Here is an 11,180-nt window from a genome sequence, read left to right on the forward strand (position 1 = left end):
ATTACTACTGTAGCTTGTTTTTTTTCTTGGTTATTTTCTTCTGGAATAACATTATCTGTTACTGTTGATTGTTGTTCTTTTTCTTGATTTATTTCATCTAAGATACCTTTCATTGCTACTGTTGAATGTTGCTTTTTTTCTTGCTTTATTTCGTTTGGAATGGCATTCATTACTGCTGTTGATTGTTGTTCCTTTTCTTGATTAATTTGATCTGGAATAACATTCGTTACTATTGTTTGTTGTTGTTCTTTTTCTTGCTTCTTTCCATCTGGAACAAAATTCATTATTAATGTTGATTGTTGTTCTTTTTCTTGATTTATTTCGTCTGGAATAACATTCGTTGCTACTCTTGATTGGTGTTGTTTCTCTTGCGTTATTTGGTCTGGAGTAACATTCACTATTACCAGTGATTGTTGTTCTCTTTCTTGCTTTGTTTCATCTGGGGCAACATTCATTACTACTGTCGGTTGTTGTTCTTTTTCTTGCTTTATTTCGTTTGTAGTAGCATTCATTATTACTGTAGATTGTTGTTCTTTTTCTTGCCTATTTTCTTCTGAAATAATATTATCTGCTGCTGTTGGTTGTTGCACTTTGTCTTGCTTTATTTCACCCGGAGTAACATTTATTACCATTGTTAGTTCTTGTTCTTTTTCTTGCTTTATTTCGTCTGGAACAACATTCATTACTACTGACAGTTGTTTCTCTTTTTCTTGATTTATTTCGTTTGTAGTAGCATTCATTACTACTGTAGATTGTTGTTCTTTTTCTTGCCTATTTTCTTCTGAAATAATATTATCTGCTGCTGTTGGTTGTTGCACTTTGTCTTGCTTTATTTCACCCGGAGTAACATTTATTACCATTGTTGGTTCTTGTTCTTTTTCTTGCTTTATTTCGTCTGGAACAACATTCATTACTACTGACAGTTGTTGCTCTTTTTCTTGATTTATTTCGTCTGTAGTAGCATTCATTACTACTGTAGATTTATGTTCTTTTTCTTGTTTATTTTGTTCAGCAATATCATTATCTGCTGCTGTTGGTCGTTGCACTTTTTCTTGCTTTATTTCACCTGGAGTAACATTTATTACCATTGTTGGTTCTTGTTCTTTTTCTTCCTTTATTTCATCTGGGGCAACATTCATTACTACTGACAGTTGTTTCTCTTTTTCTTGATTTATTTCGTTTGTAGTAGCATTCATTATTACTGTAGATTGTTGTTCTTTTTCTTGCCTATTTTCTTCTGAAATAATATTATCTGCTGCTGTTGGTTGTTGCACTTTGTCTTGCTTTATTTCACCAGGAGTAACATTTATTACCATTGTTGGTTCTTGTTCTTTTTCTTCCTTTATTTCATCTGGGGCAACATTCATTACTACTGACAGTTGTTTCTCTTTTTCTTGATTTATTTCGTTTGTAGTAGCATTCATTACTACTGTAGATTGTTGTTCTTTTTCTTGCCTATTTTCTTCTGAAATAATATTATCTGCTGCTGTTGGTTGTTGCACTTTGTCTTGCTTTATTTCACCCGGAGTAACATTTATTACCATTGTTGGTTCTTGTTCTTTTTCTTGATTTATTTCGTTTGTAGTAGCTTTTATTACTACTGTAGCTTGTTTTTTTTCTTGGTTATTTTCTTCTGGAATAACATTATCTGTTACTGTTGATTGTTGTTCTTTTTCTTGATTTATTTCATCTAAGATACCTTTCATTGCTACTGTTGAATGTTGCTTTTTTTCTTGCTTTATTTCGTTTGGAATGGCATTCATTACTGCTGTTGATTGTTGTTCCTTTTCTTGATTAATTTGATCTGGAATAACATTCGTTACTATTGTTTGTTGTTGTTCTTTTTCTTGCTTCTTTCCATCTGGAACAAAATTCATTATTAATGTTGATTGTTGTTCTTTTTCTTGATTTATTTCGTCTGGAATAACATTCGTTGCTACTCTTGATTGGTGTTGTTTCTCTTGCGTTATTTGGTCTGGAGTAACATTCACTATTACCAGTGATTGTTGTTCTCTTTCTTGCTTTGTTTCATCTGGGGCAACATTCATTACTACTGTCGGTTGTTGTTCTTTTTCTTGCTTTATTTCTTCTCGAATAACATTCATTGCTATTGTTGGCCGTTGCTCCTTTACTTGCTTTATTTCGTCTGGGGTAGCATTCGTTACTGCTGTTGATTGTTGTTCCTTTTCTTGTTTAATTTGGTCTGAAATAACATTCATCACTACTGTTTCTTGTTGTTCTTTTTCTTGCTTTTTTTCATCTGGAACAAAATTCATTGCTAACAATAATCGTTGTTCTTTTTCTTGATTTATTTCGTCTGGAATAACATTCATTGATACTGTTGATTGTTGTTGTTTTTCTTGCTTAATCTGTTCTGGAATAACATTCATTGCTACTGCTGGTTGTTGTTGTTTTTCTTGCTTAATCTGTTCTGGAATACCATTCATTGCTACTGCTGGTTGTTGTTCTTTTTCTTGATATATTTCATATGAAGTAGCATTCATTACTGCTGTTGATTGTTGTTCCTTTTCTTGTTTAATTTGGTCTGGAACAAAATTCATTGCTAATAATAATCGTTGTTCTCTTTCTTGATTTATTTCGTCTGGAATAAAGTTCATTGATACTGTTGGTTGTTGTTCTTTTTCTTGATATATTTCATATGAAGTAGCTTTCATTGCTGGTGTTGATTGTTGTTCTATTTTTTTATTTATTTCGTCTGGAATAAAATTCGATGCTATTGTTGGCTGTTGCTCTTTCTTTTGATTTCCTTCATCTAGAGTAACGTTCATCATTTCTGATGTATTCTGTTGTATTTCTTTTTTTCTTTTAATTGAGATAACTTCTTTCGCTATTTTCAATAATTGTTGATCTTCACACGTTTTCATTCCATCAGAAGTTTGTATTTCTTCCTTCCTTTCGTCTGAAGTAATTCTCATTACTGTTGCTATTTGTTTTTCATTTTGTTGCTTTTTTTCAACATAAGTGTTTTTCATAACTCTTTGACTTTCATTTTCAGTAAATGTTTTGTTTAAATTTTGTTCGTGTTTAATAACAAAAGGCATAATTTGATATTGAGGTTTGATACTCAAGTCCTTTATTATTTGTGACTCTTTGAGATTATTATTGACTTCTTTAAAACCTACCGATTTATCATCAGGTTCCTGACCTAGTTCTATATTGGATAAACTGTTAGATCTACTTAATGACAGTTCTGTTTGTGAAACGACGGGTCTAATAACTTCTGAAGTAAGTTGTTGAGATAAAATGTTCCCGCTGTTTCCTTTCTTCTGGTCTGAAAATAGTTCTGGCGGCGACATATCATTCCCACGAATCAGTTGCCACTGTTGTGTATTTTGTTCCTTTACATAGTTGTGGTCGAGTTTTTCGCATACGATTCTCCGTTTATTTTGAGATTCATTTATAGAGATTACTTCATTATTTTGTAAGCCATCTTCTTGTATATTAATTTCGATTTTCTGAGCAATTTTGCTAGTTTCTAGTGTCTTACTGAAAGTTTGTAGGTTTCTTTCTTTTTCAAACAGAGTCATACTTACCTTGTCGACACCACATGGCGCCTTTCCATTGAACTGGACGTATTCTGCGAGTATTCTACCAGTAACCAATGTCTTATCAGGAATGTTTTCTGATAGATAGACTTTTTCTTTTTTTTCCATTAAATTTTCCAAGCCACCTTTATATCCAACTTTATTATCTTCTTGCGTAAGTTTTACATTAAAGCTTTCATCTTTTTTAATGTGAAAACTCTCGTTTCCAAGTTGTTCTGTAGATGTTGATGATTTTGGTTGTTTTTTATAACATGCGTGGAACTCCGTCTCTGGAGTGTACGTATCTGAATAGTTATTTACATTTATCTTAAGACAGGAAAATTTTTCACATTCATCCAAATCAGAGTTGCCATCATTTGTGCACAGTTTTTTTGTTTGTTTAGTGTACGTGTAATCGTTTCTGTCTAGGTGGGTAGGGCCGTCGTCTTCTTCTGAGCTTGAAGGCTTCAAATGTATTTCACCATTAACTGTTTTTGCATCACTTATTATGGACTTCATTTTTTCTTCTGTACTGTTTTCTTCTGTTTGTTTGGTGGCCGTATTCCAGACCTGCTGATCCATCAGGAATGTCTGTTCACAGTAAGAGTTTATGCTTAAAATGCTCACCAAATGACAATTAATCAGATAGATTTATGAAAGCAAGCTCAGTGGAATGCACACCAAATATTGATTAGTAACGCTCTGAATAACCTCGCTACACCATAATTGTGCACCATTTTGTTTTCAAGTTCTTACACATGAGACATACTGCAATTTGTCAAAAAAGATTTAGTTATTATTACTCTAAACATGACACAAACTTCTGTTACTCTGATTAAAAAAGTAATTTTTTTTTATTTAAAAGGAAGATTATAGTATTTTCATATACAAATTAAACAAATCCTTGACATTATTACTGGCTGTTGAATTGGATCGAGGATTTTACACATAATCCACAAAAATATTTATTTTCACAGAGATACATTTTCCAATATTAAAAATCAAGAATCTGTTTTTATAAGAATAAACTTTGATAGATAGAATCAAATGAGAATCATTATCTTATTCAATAATTGTTGTCCAGCACCCTCTACTCTAATCAGCTAACAAAAAATGAGAAAATGAAAGAAAAGCTTTTTAACACAGTTAGACCGTTAGAAAGTCACGGTGTTTTTTTCTACAGTTATACTTTTTTCGAGTGACGAAAGGATTATATACGTTATTTTATCAGGAACAGAGCTTGATATAACCGTTTTAAATAGTTAATGTTTATTAGAGTTTTCTAATAAATTGCCTGTTACCATTTTAAGATTTAATTTGGTGGGTAAAAACAAGTTCTTTGAAATACTCTGATAATTGTTATTGTGAACGTCTTGGTAAATAAACTCAGAAAGAAGTTGAACTACCAAATAAAAGAAAATAAATGTATAACTACTTTTCGACAATCTTACTGGTCTAAAAGATGCAATGTGACTATTGGATAAAGATCGTTTGTTGGAATCATCTTAAAAATGGTTACTTTAACTGGTATTGTTTTTATTTTAAAATTCTTAACTTCCTGTTTTCACCAACGACTACGGTTTTATTCGTCTTGCAATGAAGATAAGTTTTCCATATAATTAGTTATCAAATTATCTTAAACACACTGGTCAAATATTGTAAACTGAGCGAAGAGCCATCTTAAAACACTCGAGTCAAGTTTTGTGGTAGACTTTCCGAGCCAAACGATATCTCAAGGCACTTCAATCACGTTTTGTAGTAGACTAACTGAGACTAAATTTAGGTACTACAATTATGTCTCGCTGTAGACTTATTGAGCCAAATGCTATGTAAAGTAAGGCACTCCATTCAAGTTGTGTTACACTAATTGAGAGAGGTACTACAGTTATATCTTGCTGTGGAACGGCCAAGCCAAGTGTAAAAGGCATTCTAGTCAAATTGTCTTCAATAGAATCACTGAACAAATTCCTACATTATGTTTTTCTGAGCATAAGAATATTATAAATCAGTATCATTAATGTCAGAAAGTAACTATCTCTTTGTAGTAATATTTATTATCTCACAATTCAAGATCATGCTGACTAATGGATCATATCTTCCGCTGCATTAGTCAAAGAATAATTAGCGATGAATTCCCAGTGGGAGATTATAGATTAGCCAAATACCTTGAGACCATTTGCTGATTGGATAGTAGTGATCAAAGCTCATATAGCTGAATTGATATATAAATGTTTGTGCAATTAATGGATGTCCGTTGTTTTTAATATGGTTATTGCATGCATATAACAAGAAGATGGCGCAATAAAAATACCTAAGTAAAATAATAAAACAGAATATACATGGTTGACATTTCAAGAGAAAAGATGGAAAATAGGAAATGCTTGGCCTCTTGATGATGGCCCAAGCACTTTAGATTCACCCAATGACATAGTGAACCACAAACTTCATTACCTTTCCAGCTAGAACGTGAAATGCACGATTATTATTTCAGGTTCTTTCTAAATTCACATGTCTTTCCAATAGATTTATTTGCATATTTCAGGGCGTAATTTTTCTGGTATCGTATTGCACTTTGTAACATAAATCATTCCTAGCGCAACATAAACTACGACGCAATTTTTAATACAGGGAACGCGCAACCTGGATTCGAGATTTATCATACTATCCGCAATTTGAACTTTGTAATAGTTCATAACGTTAAGTAATGTTTAGTTTGGTGATAGTATTAGTAGATAAAAAGTAGTAGATTCTTGAATAGCTACGCATAAATTATGGCCTTTTTAAATTTTTTTAACAATATTTGATTTCAATTTTGGAAGATAAATTTTTATTTTGGATAGAGAGATAGATTAGATGAGTAGGCCTACCGAAGGAAAGTATCCTACGGTAACATTTTCAAGGTTATCGCTACAGTTTGTTACGGTATTCGACTCGTAATCCGAGAGTCGCGGGTCGAGTCCCCGTCGCACCAAAGTTTGGATGGAGTAGTTGTCCCTGGGTCAAAATGTAAAGTCCCCGAATCCTTATCGACGCTATAGATTATTTTACTAAAGTTCCACAGTTCAGCTCTTTAATTTGAATTTTAAATTTACGTTTCATATAGAAATTGTAATGTCAGCCCATCCCTCTGGTGTCCATCAACAGTATTTACTTTTTTAATGCACTGACTATGGATATACCTGCAAGTGATGTGCCACAGGTGTTGATTTTCTAGTTGAATTTATGGAATTATGATGTGAAGTATATATATATATAATGTTGAGTTATAGTATTATACGTGTCCTAATTTCGTTTTCTACAGGATTTCAATTCATTAGGTAACATAAGATCACGACAATAAGGATAGTTACCAATGTAAACCTTTTATCCAGACATCAGAAAATTAGGCTTTCATTTGTGCATATACGAAAAATGACACCGAGTTTGTTTTTCCTATCTGTCTTTTGTATATTTCTATCCTCGCATTTAACCAAATCCATTAGGTAGCCCATTGTATAGCTTTGTAATTAAGGAAAAACAAAAAAATGTTGAAGCTGAAAAACTTAGATTCCAAATAAGAACGATAACACCGCTTCAAAAGAATAGTTTATATAGCCTGCTGTTACACTTGACCGGCCCACACATAAAAAGGAATTCGTACGGATGGGAAAAATTCATATGCAAGATTAACCAAAATTATCTTTTGCCAAATTTCATTAAATTTGATTAAATCAATATCAGAAGACATAACATACGAGTCGTGTTTTAAATGTCTTTTTCTCTGTATGTCTGCGGACTTACAATGCTGAAAACCGAGTTTCGTTACCCGTGGTGGACAGAACACGAATAGCCCATTGTGTAGCTTTCTAAACGCCCCCGTTAGTACAGCGGTATGTCTTCGGATTTACAACGCTAAAATGAGGGGTTCAGTTCTCCTCGGTGAGCTCAGCAGATAGTCCTATGTGGCTTTGCTATGAGATAAAACACACAAACACTTTTTCTCTGAACTATGAAACATTTTCTACAGAGGAATAGATAAATTCAACATACAAATAAAACAAAGAAACACGCAGTTTATCAAATAACGGGTTAATATAAGAAAATACACGTTTCACAAACGAAACATCGCTAGAAAAAATTAATAACAGACACGAACATTACGGTAAAAAAGGGACAAATCAGCAGTAACCTGTTACATAATTTAAGCATAAAAATAATAAAAATGCACGTCATATAGCAGTAGGACAATCTTTTTAATATCAAACCATACCTGAGACTTAATATCAAACCATACCTGAGACTAGTATAAAGATGCGACTTCATTATATTTAGTTACAGTAAAAAGGAAAAAAAAAACAAATTCGGACAAATCAACAATATGGAATAATGTTAAAATACTGTTTGAACAGTGGAATATAAGATTACATCGTATATGGAATATATTTTATCAGTGGTATAATTTTAACATCATAAAGATGCGCAATTTAGAATAAGAAGTTTAGTCATCCAACACTTCACACGAAACACTAGTACGGTGGTTAAATACATTATCAGTTTTCATGATTTCCTGGAATTAAACTTGCTAGTTTACATGTGATTGATATCTCTTAGAACTGTTTATCGTACTCCTCACAAAACAGCAGTAAAACATGAGTAATAAAGCATTACCAGTGGACACACATACAATCCCCTCTAATACCAACAGTGGACACACGTACAGTCCCCCTCTAATACCGACAGTGGACACACGTACAGTTCCCTCTAATACCGACAGTGGACACACGTACAGTTCCCTCTAATACCGACGGTGAACACATATACAGTCCCCTCTAATACCGACAGTTGACACATATACAGTCCCCTCTAATACCGACAGCTGACACATGTACAGTTCCCCTCTAATACCGACAGTGGACACATGTACAGTCCCCCTCTAATACCAACAGTTGACACATGTACAATCCCCCTCTAATACCGACAGTGGACACATGTACATTCCACTCTAATACCGACAGTGGACACATGTACAGTTCCCCGCTAATACCGACAGTGGATACATGTACAGTCCCCCTCTAATACCGACAGTGGACACATATACAGTCCCCTCTAATACCGACAGTTGACACATATACAGTCCCCTCTAATACCGACAGTTGACACATGTACAGTCCCCCTCTAATACCGACAGCTGACACATGTACAGTCCCCCTCTAATACCGACAGCTGACACATGTACAGTCCCCCTCTAATACCGACAGTTGACACATGTACAATCCCCCTCTAATACCGACAGTTGACACATGTACATTCCACTCTAATACCGACAGTGGATACATGTACAGTCCCCCTCTAATACCGACAGTGGACACATATACAGTCCCCTCTAATACCGACAGTTGACACATATACAGTCCCCTCTAATACCGACAGTTGACACATGTACAGTCCCCCTCTAATACCGACAGCTGACACATGTACAGTCCCCCTCTAATACCGACAGCTGACACATGTACAGTCCCCCTCTAATACCGACAGTGGACACATGTACAGTCCCCCTCTAATACCGACAGTTGACACATGTACAATCCCCCTCTAATACCGACAGTTGACACATGTACATTCCACTCTAATACCGACAGTGGACACATGTACAGTTTCCCGTTAATACCGACAGTGGACACATGTACAGTCCCCCTCTAATACCGACAGTGGACACATGTACAGTCCCCTCTAATACCGACAGTGGACACATGTACAGTCCCTTCTAATACCGACAGTGGACACATAAATGCTCCTTCTAAAGCACTGCACCCTAGTAGCTCAGTGGTATGTCTGTGGACTTACAACGCTAAAAACCGGGTTTCGATACCCGTGGTGGGCAAAGGACAGATAGCCCATTGTGTAGCTTTGTGCTTAATTTAAAACAACAACAACAATCTAAAGCATTGCCAAGAGACACAATATGGGCACTCTATATAATATATAATATTTATTTTAGACTAAGAAAGTGTGATATTAACTACATGTCACTTTAAAATATCGTACCAAAGAAAGGGACATTAATTTTCATACTTCTCATAATTTAACAGTTTAAAGTTTCAGGTAAATAATCGAATATTAAAACGTATGTCTTTTTAAGTTTTTTATTGTGTATATAAAAATCAACCTGTCAAGGGTGAGAGTAGTTGTTTGTAATGGAAGTTTATGAAATTACACACGATTGGTTTGATTGGAAAATGATCTTTTCTTAAACGTAGCATTAGGAAACACTTATGTATGTTTTAACAGAGACGTTTCGGAAATTGACAGCTGAACAGCATCTGTTTATAACAGTTCTCTCAAGAACAACTAATTGAAATGTCTTCTTTATACTTATGTCTGATACACCACATTTATAACATATTTGTGGAGATCTTTGTGTTAATACATAAAACTATAACACAGCTGCCTCTTTTACGTGGTCACTTTTGCCGAAAATTTGTTCTTGGGGTTCTATATTTAAGCACTAAGCTAAACACTAGGTATCTGAATTTTTTAGCTTAAAAGCTCTTAAGTTTGTCACTGAACCATTGGGAACTATATCAAAAGCAATAAATTAGTCAAACCATTGTAAGTAGTTGTTTGACATATTAGAACAATATGACTGTATAGCATCTACATATACATGATATTTTCTACCATTTTTATTTAGTAAACTGAACTCTTGAATTTCATCTAATTTTTTTCAAAAAGTTTCATGCATACAAGTAAGTGCATGTAGGTTTATAGAATAACACTGTTCAAGAAACTAGTTAAGTTCTCCTCGCCTTTCAGTTACCAAATGTTCTGAGTCATTCTACTACAGTGCACATTCCTCTAGGAATGATTGGTGTAAAATAGAACGCACTATGTAAAGGCGAAGAGCTATCTTTTTCACTGGCAGGTTAAGTGATATCTAAAGGTTACGACATCCCTTATTTTTCAACTGGAATAACTAACAGTGGTATAGATAACGCATACTCAGTGAAAAATACAGGGTCCAGCGTGGCAAGGTGGTTAAGCCACTCGACTCGTAATCCGAAGGTCGCAGTTTCGAATCCCTGTCACACTAAACATGCTCGCCCTTTCAGCCGTGAGGACGTTATAGTGTGCGGTAAATCCCACTGTTCGTTGGTAAAAGAGTAACCCAAGAGTTGGCGGTCGGTGGTAATGACTAGCTGCCTTCCATCTAGTCTTACACTGCTAAATTAGGGACGGCTAGCGCAGATAGCCCTCGAGTGGCTTTGCACGAAATTCAAAACAAGCCGAACTGAAAAAGTAAGTGTTTCTAATGTTGTGTTTCCTCAGTCTGAAACAGATTTTCGCTAACTTCTGACCAGTAAAAACACCATCTCTTGTTCACATACTCGTTATTTTTTACTGTTTTTGTTGGAAAAAATATTCTTTTCGCCGTGTCTTACATTTTATTCCTTTGTTCTCTTTCTAACAACTCAATAAAAAAGCAATATGAGTGAATTTAACAGTACAACATTTTCTATTTGAATCTCCGGTTATCTTGTGAATCATATTCGACTATTTGCTACAAACATCCAGATAGTTATCCTCTCATTTCGTATTAACATTTGTTGATATTTGTTTGTTAACACGTACAAAGCACTTTAATGACGCTCTTAGTTA

Source organism: Tachypleus tridentatus, chromosome 11 (assembly GCF_004210375.1).
Source record: "Tachypleus tridentatus isolate NWPU-2018 chromosome 11, ASM421037v1, whole genome shotgun sequence".
NCBI classification, from domain to species: Eukaryota; Metazoa; Arthropoda; class Merostomata; order Xiphosura; family Limulidae; genus Tachypleus; species Tachypleus tridentatus.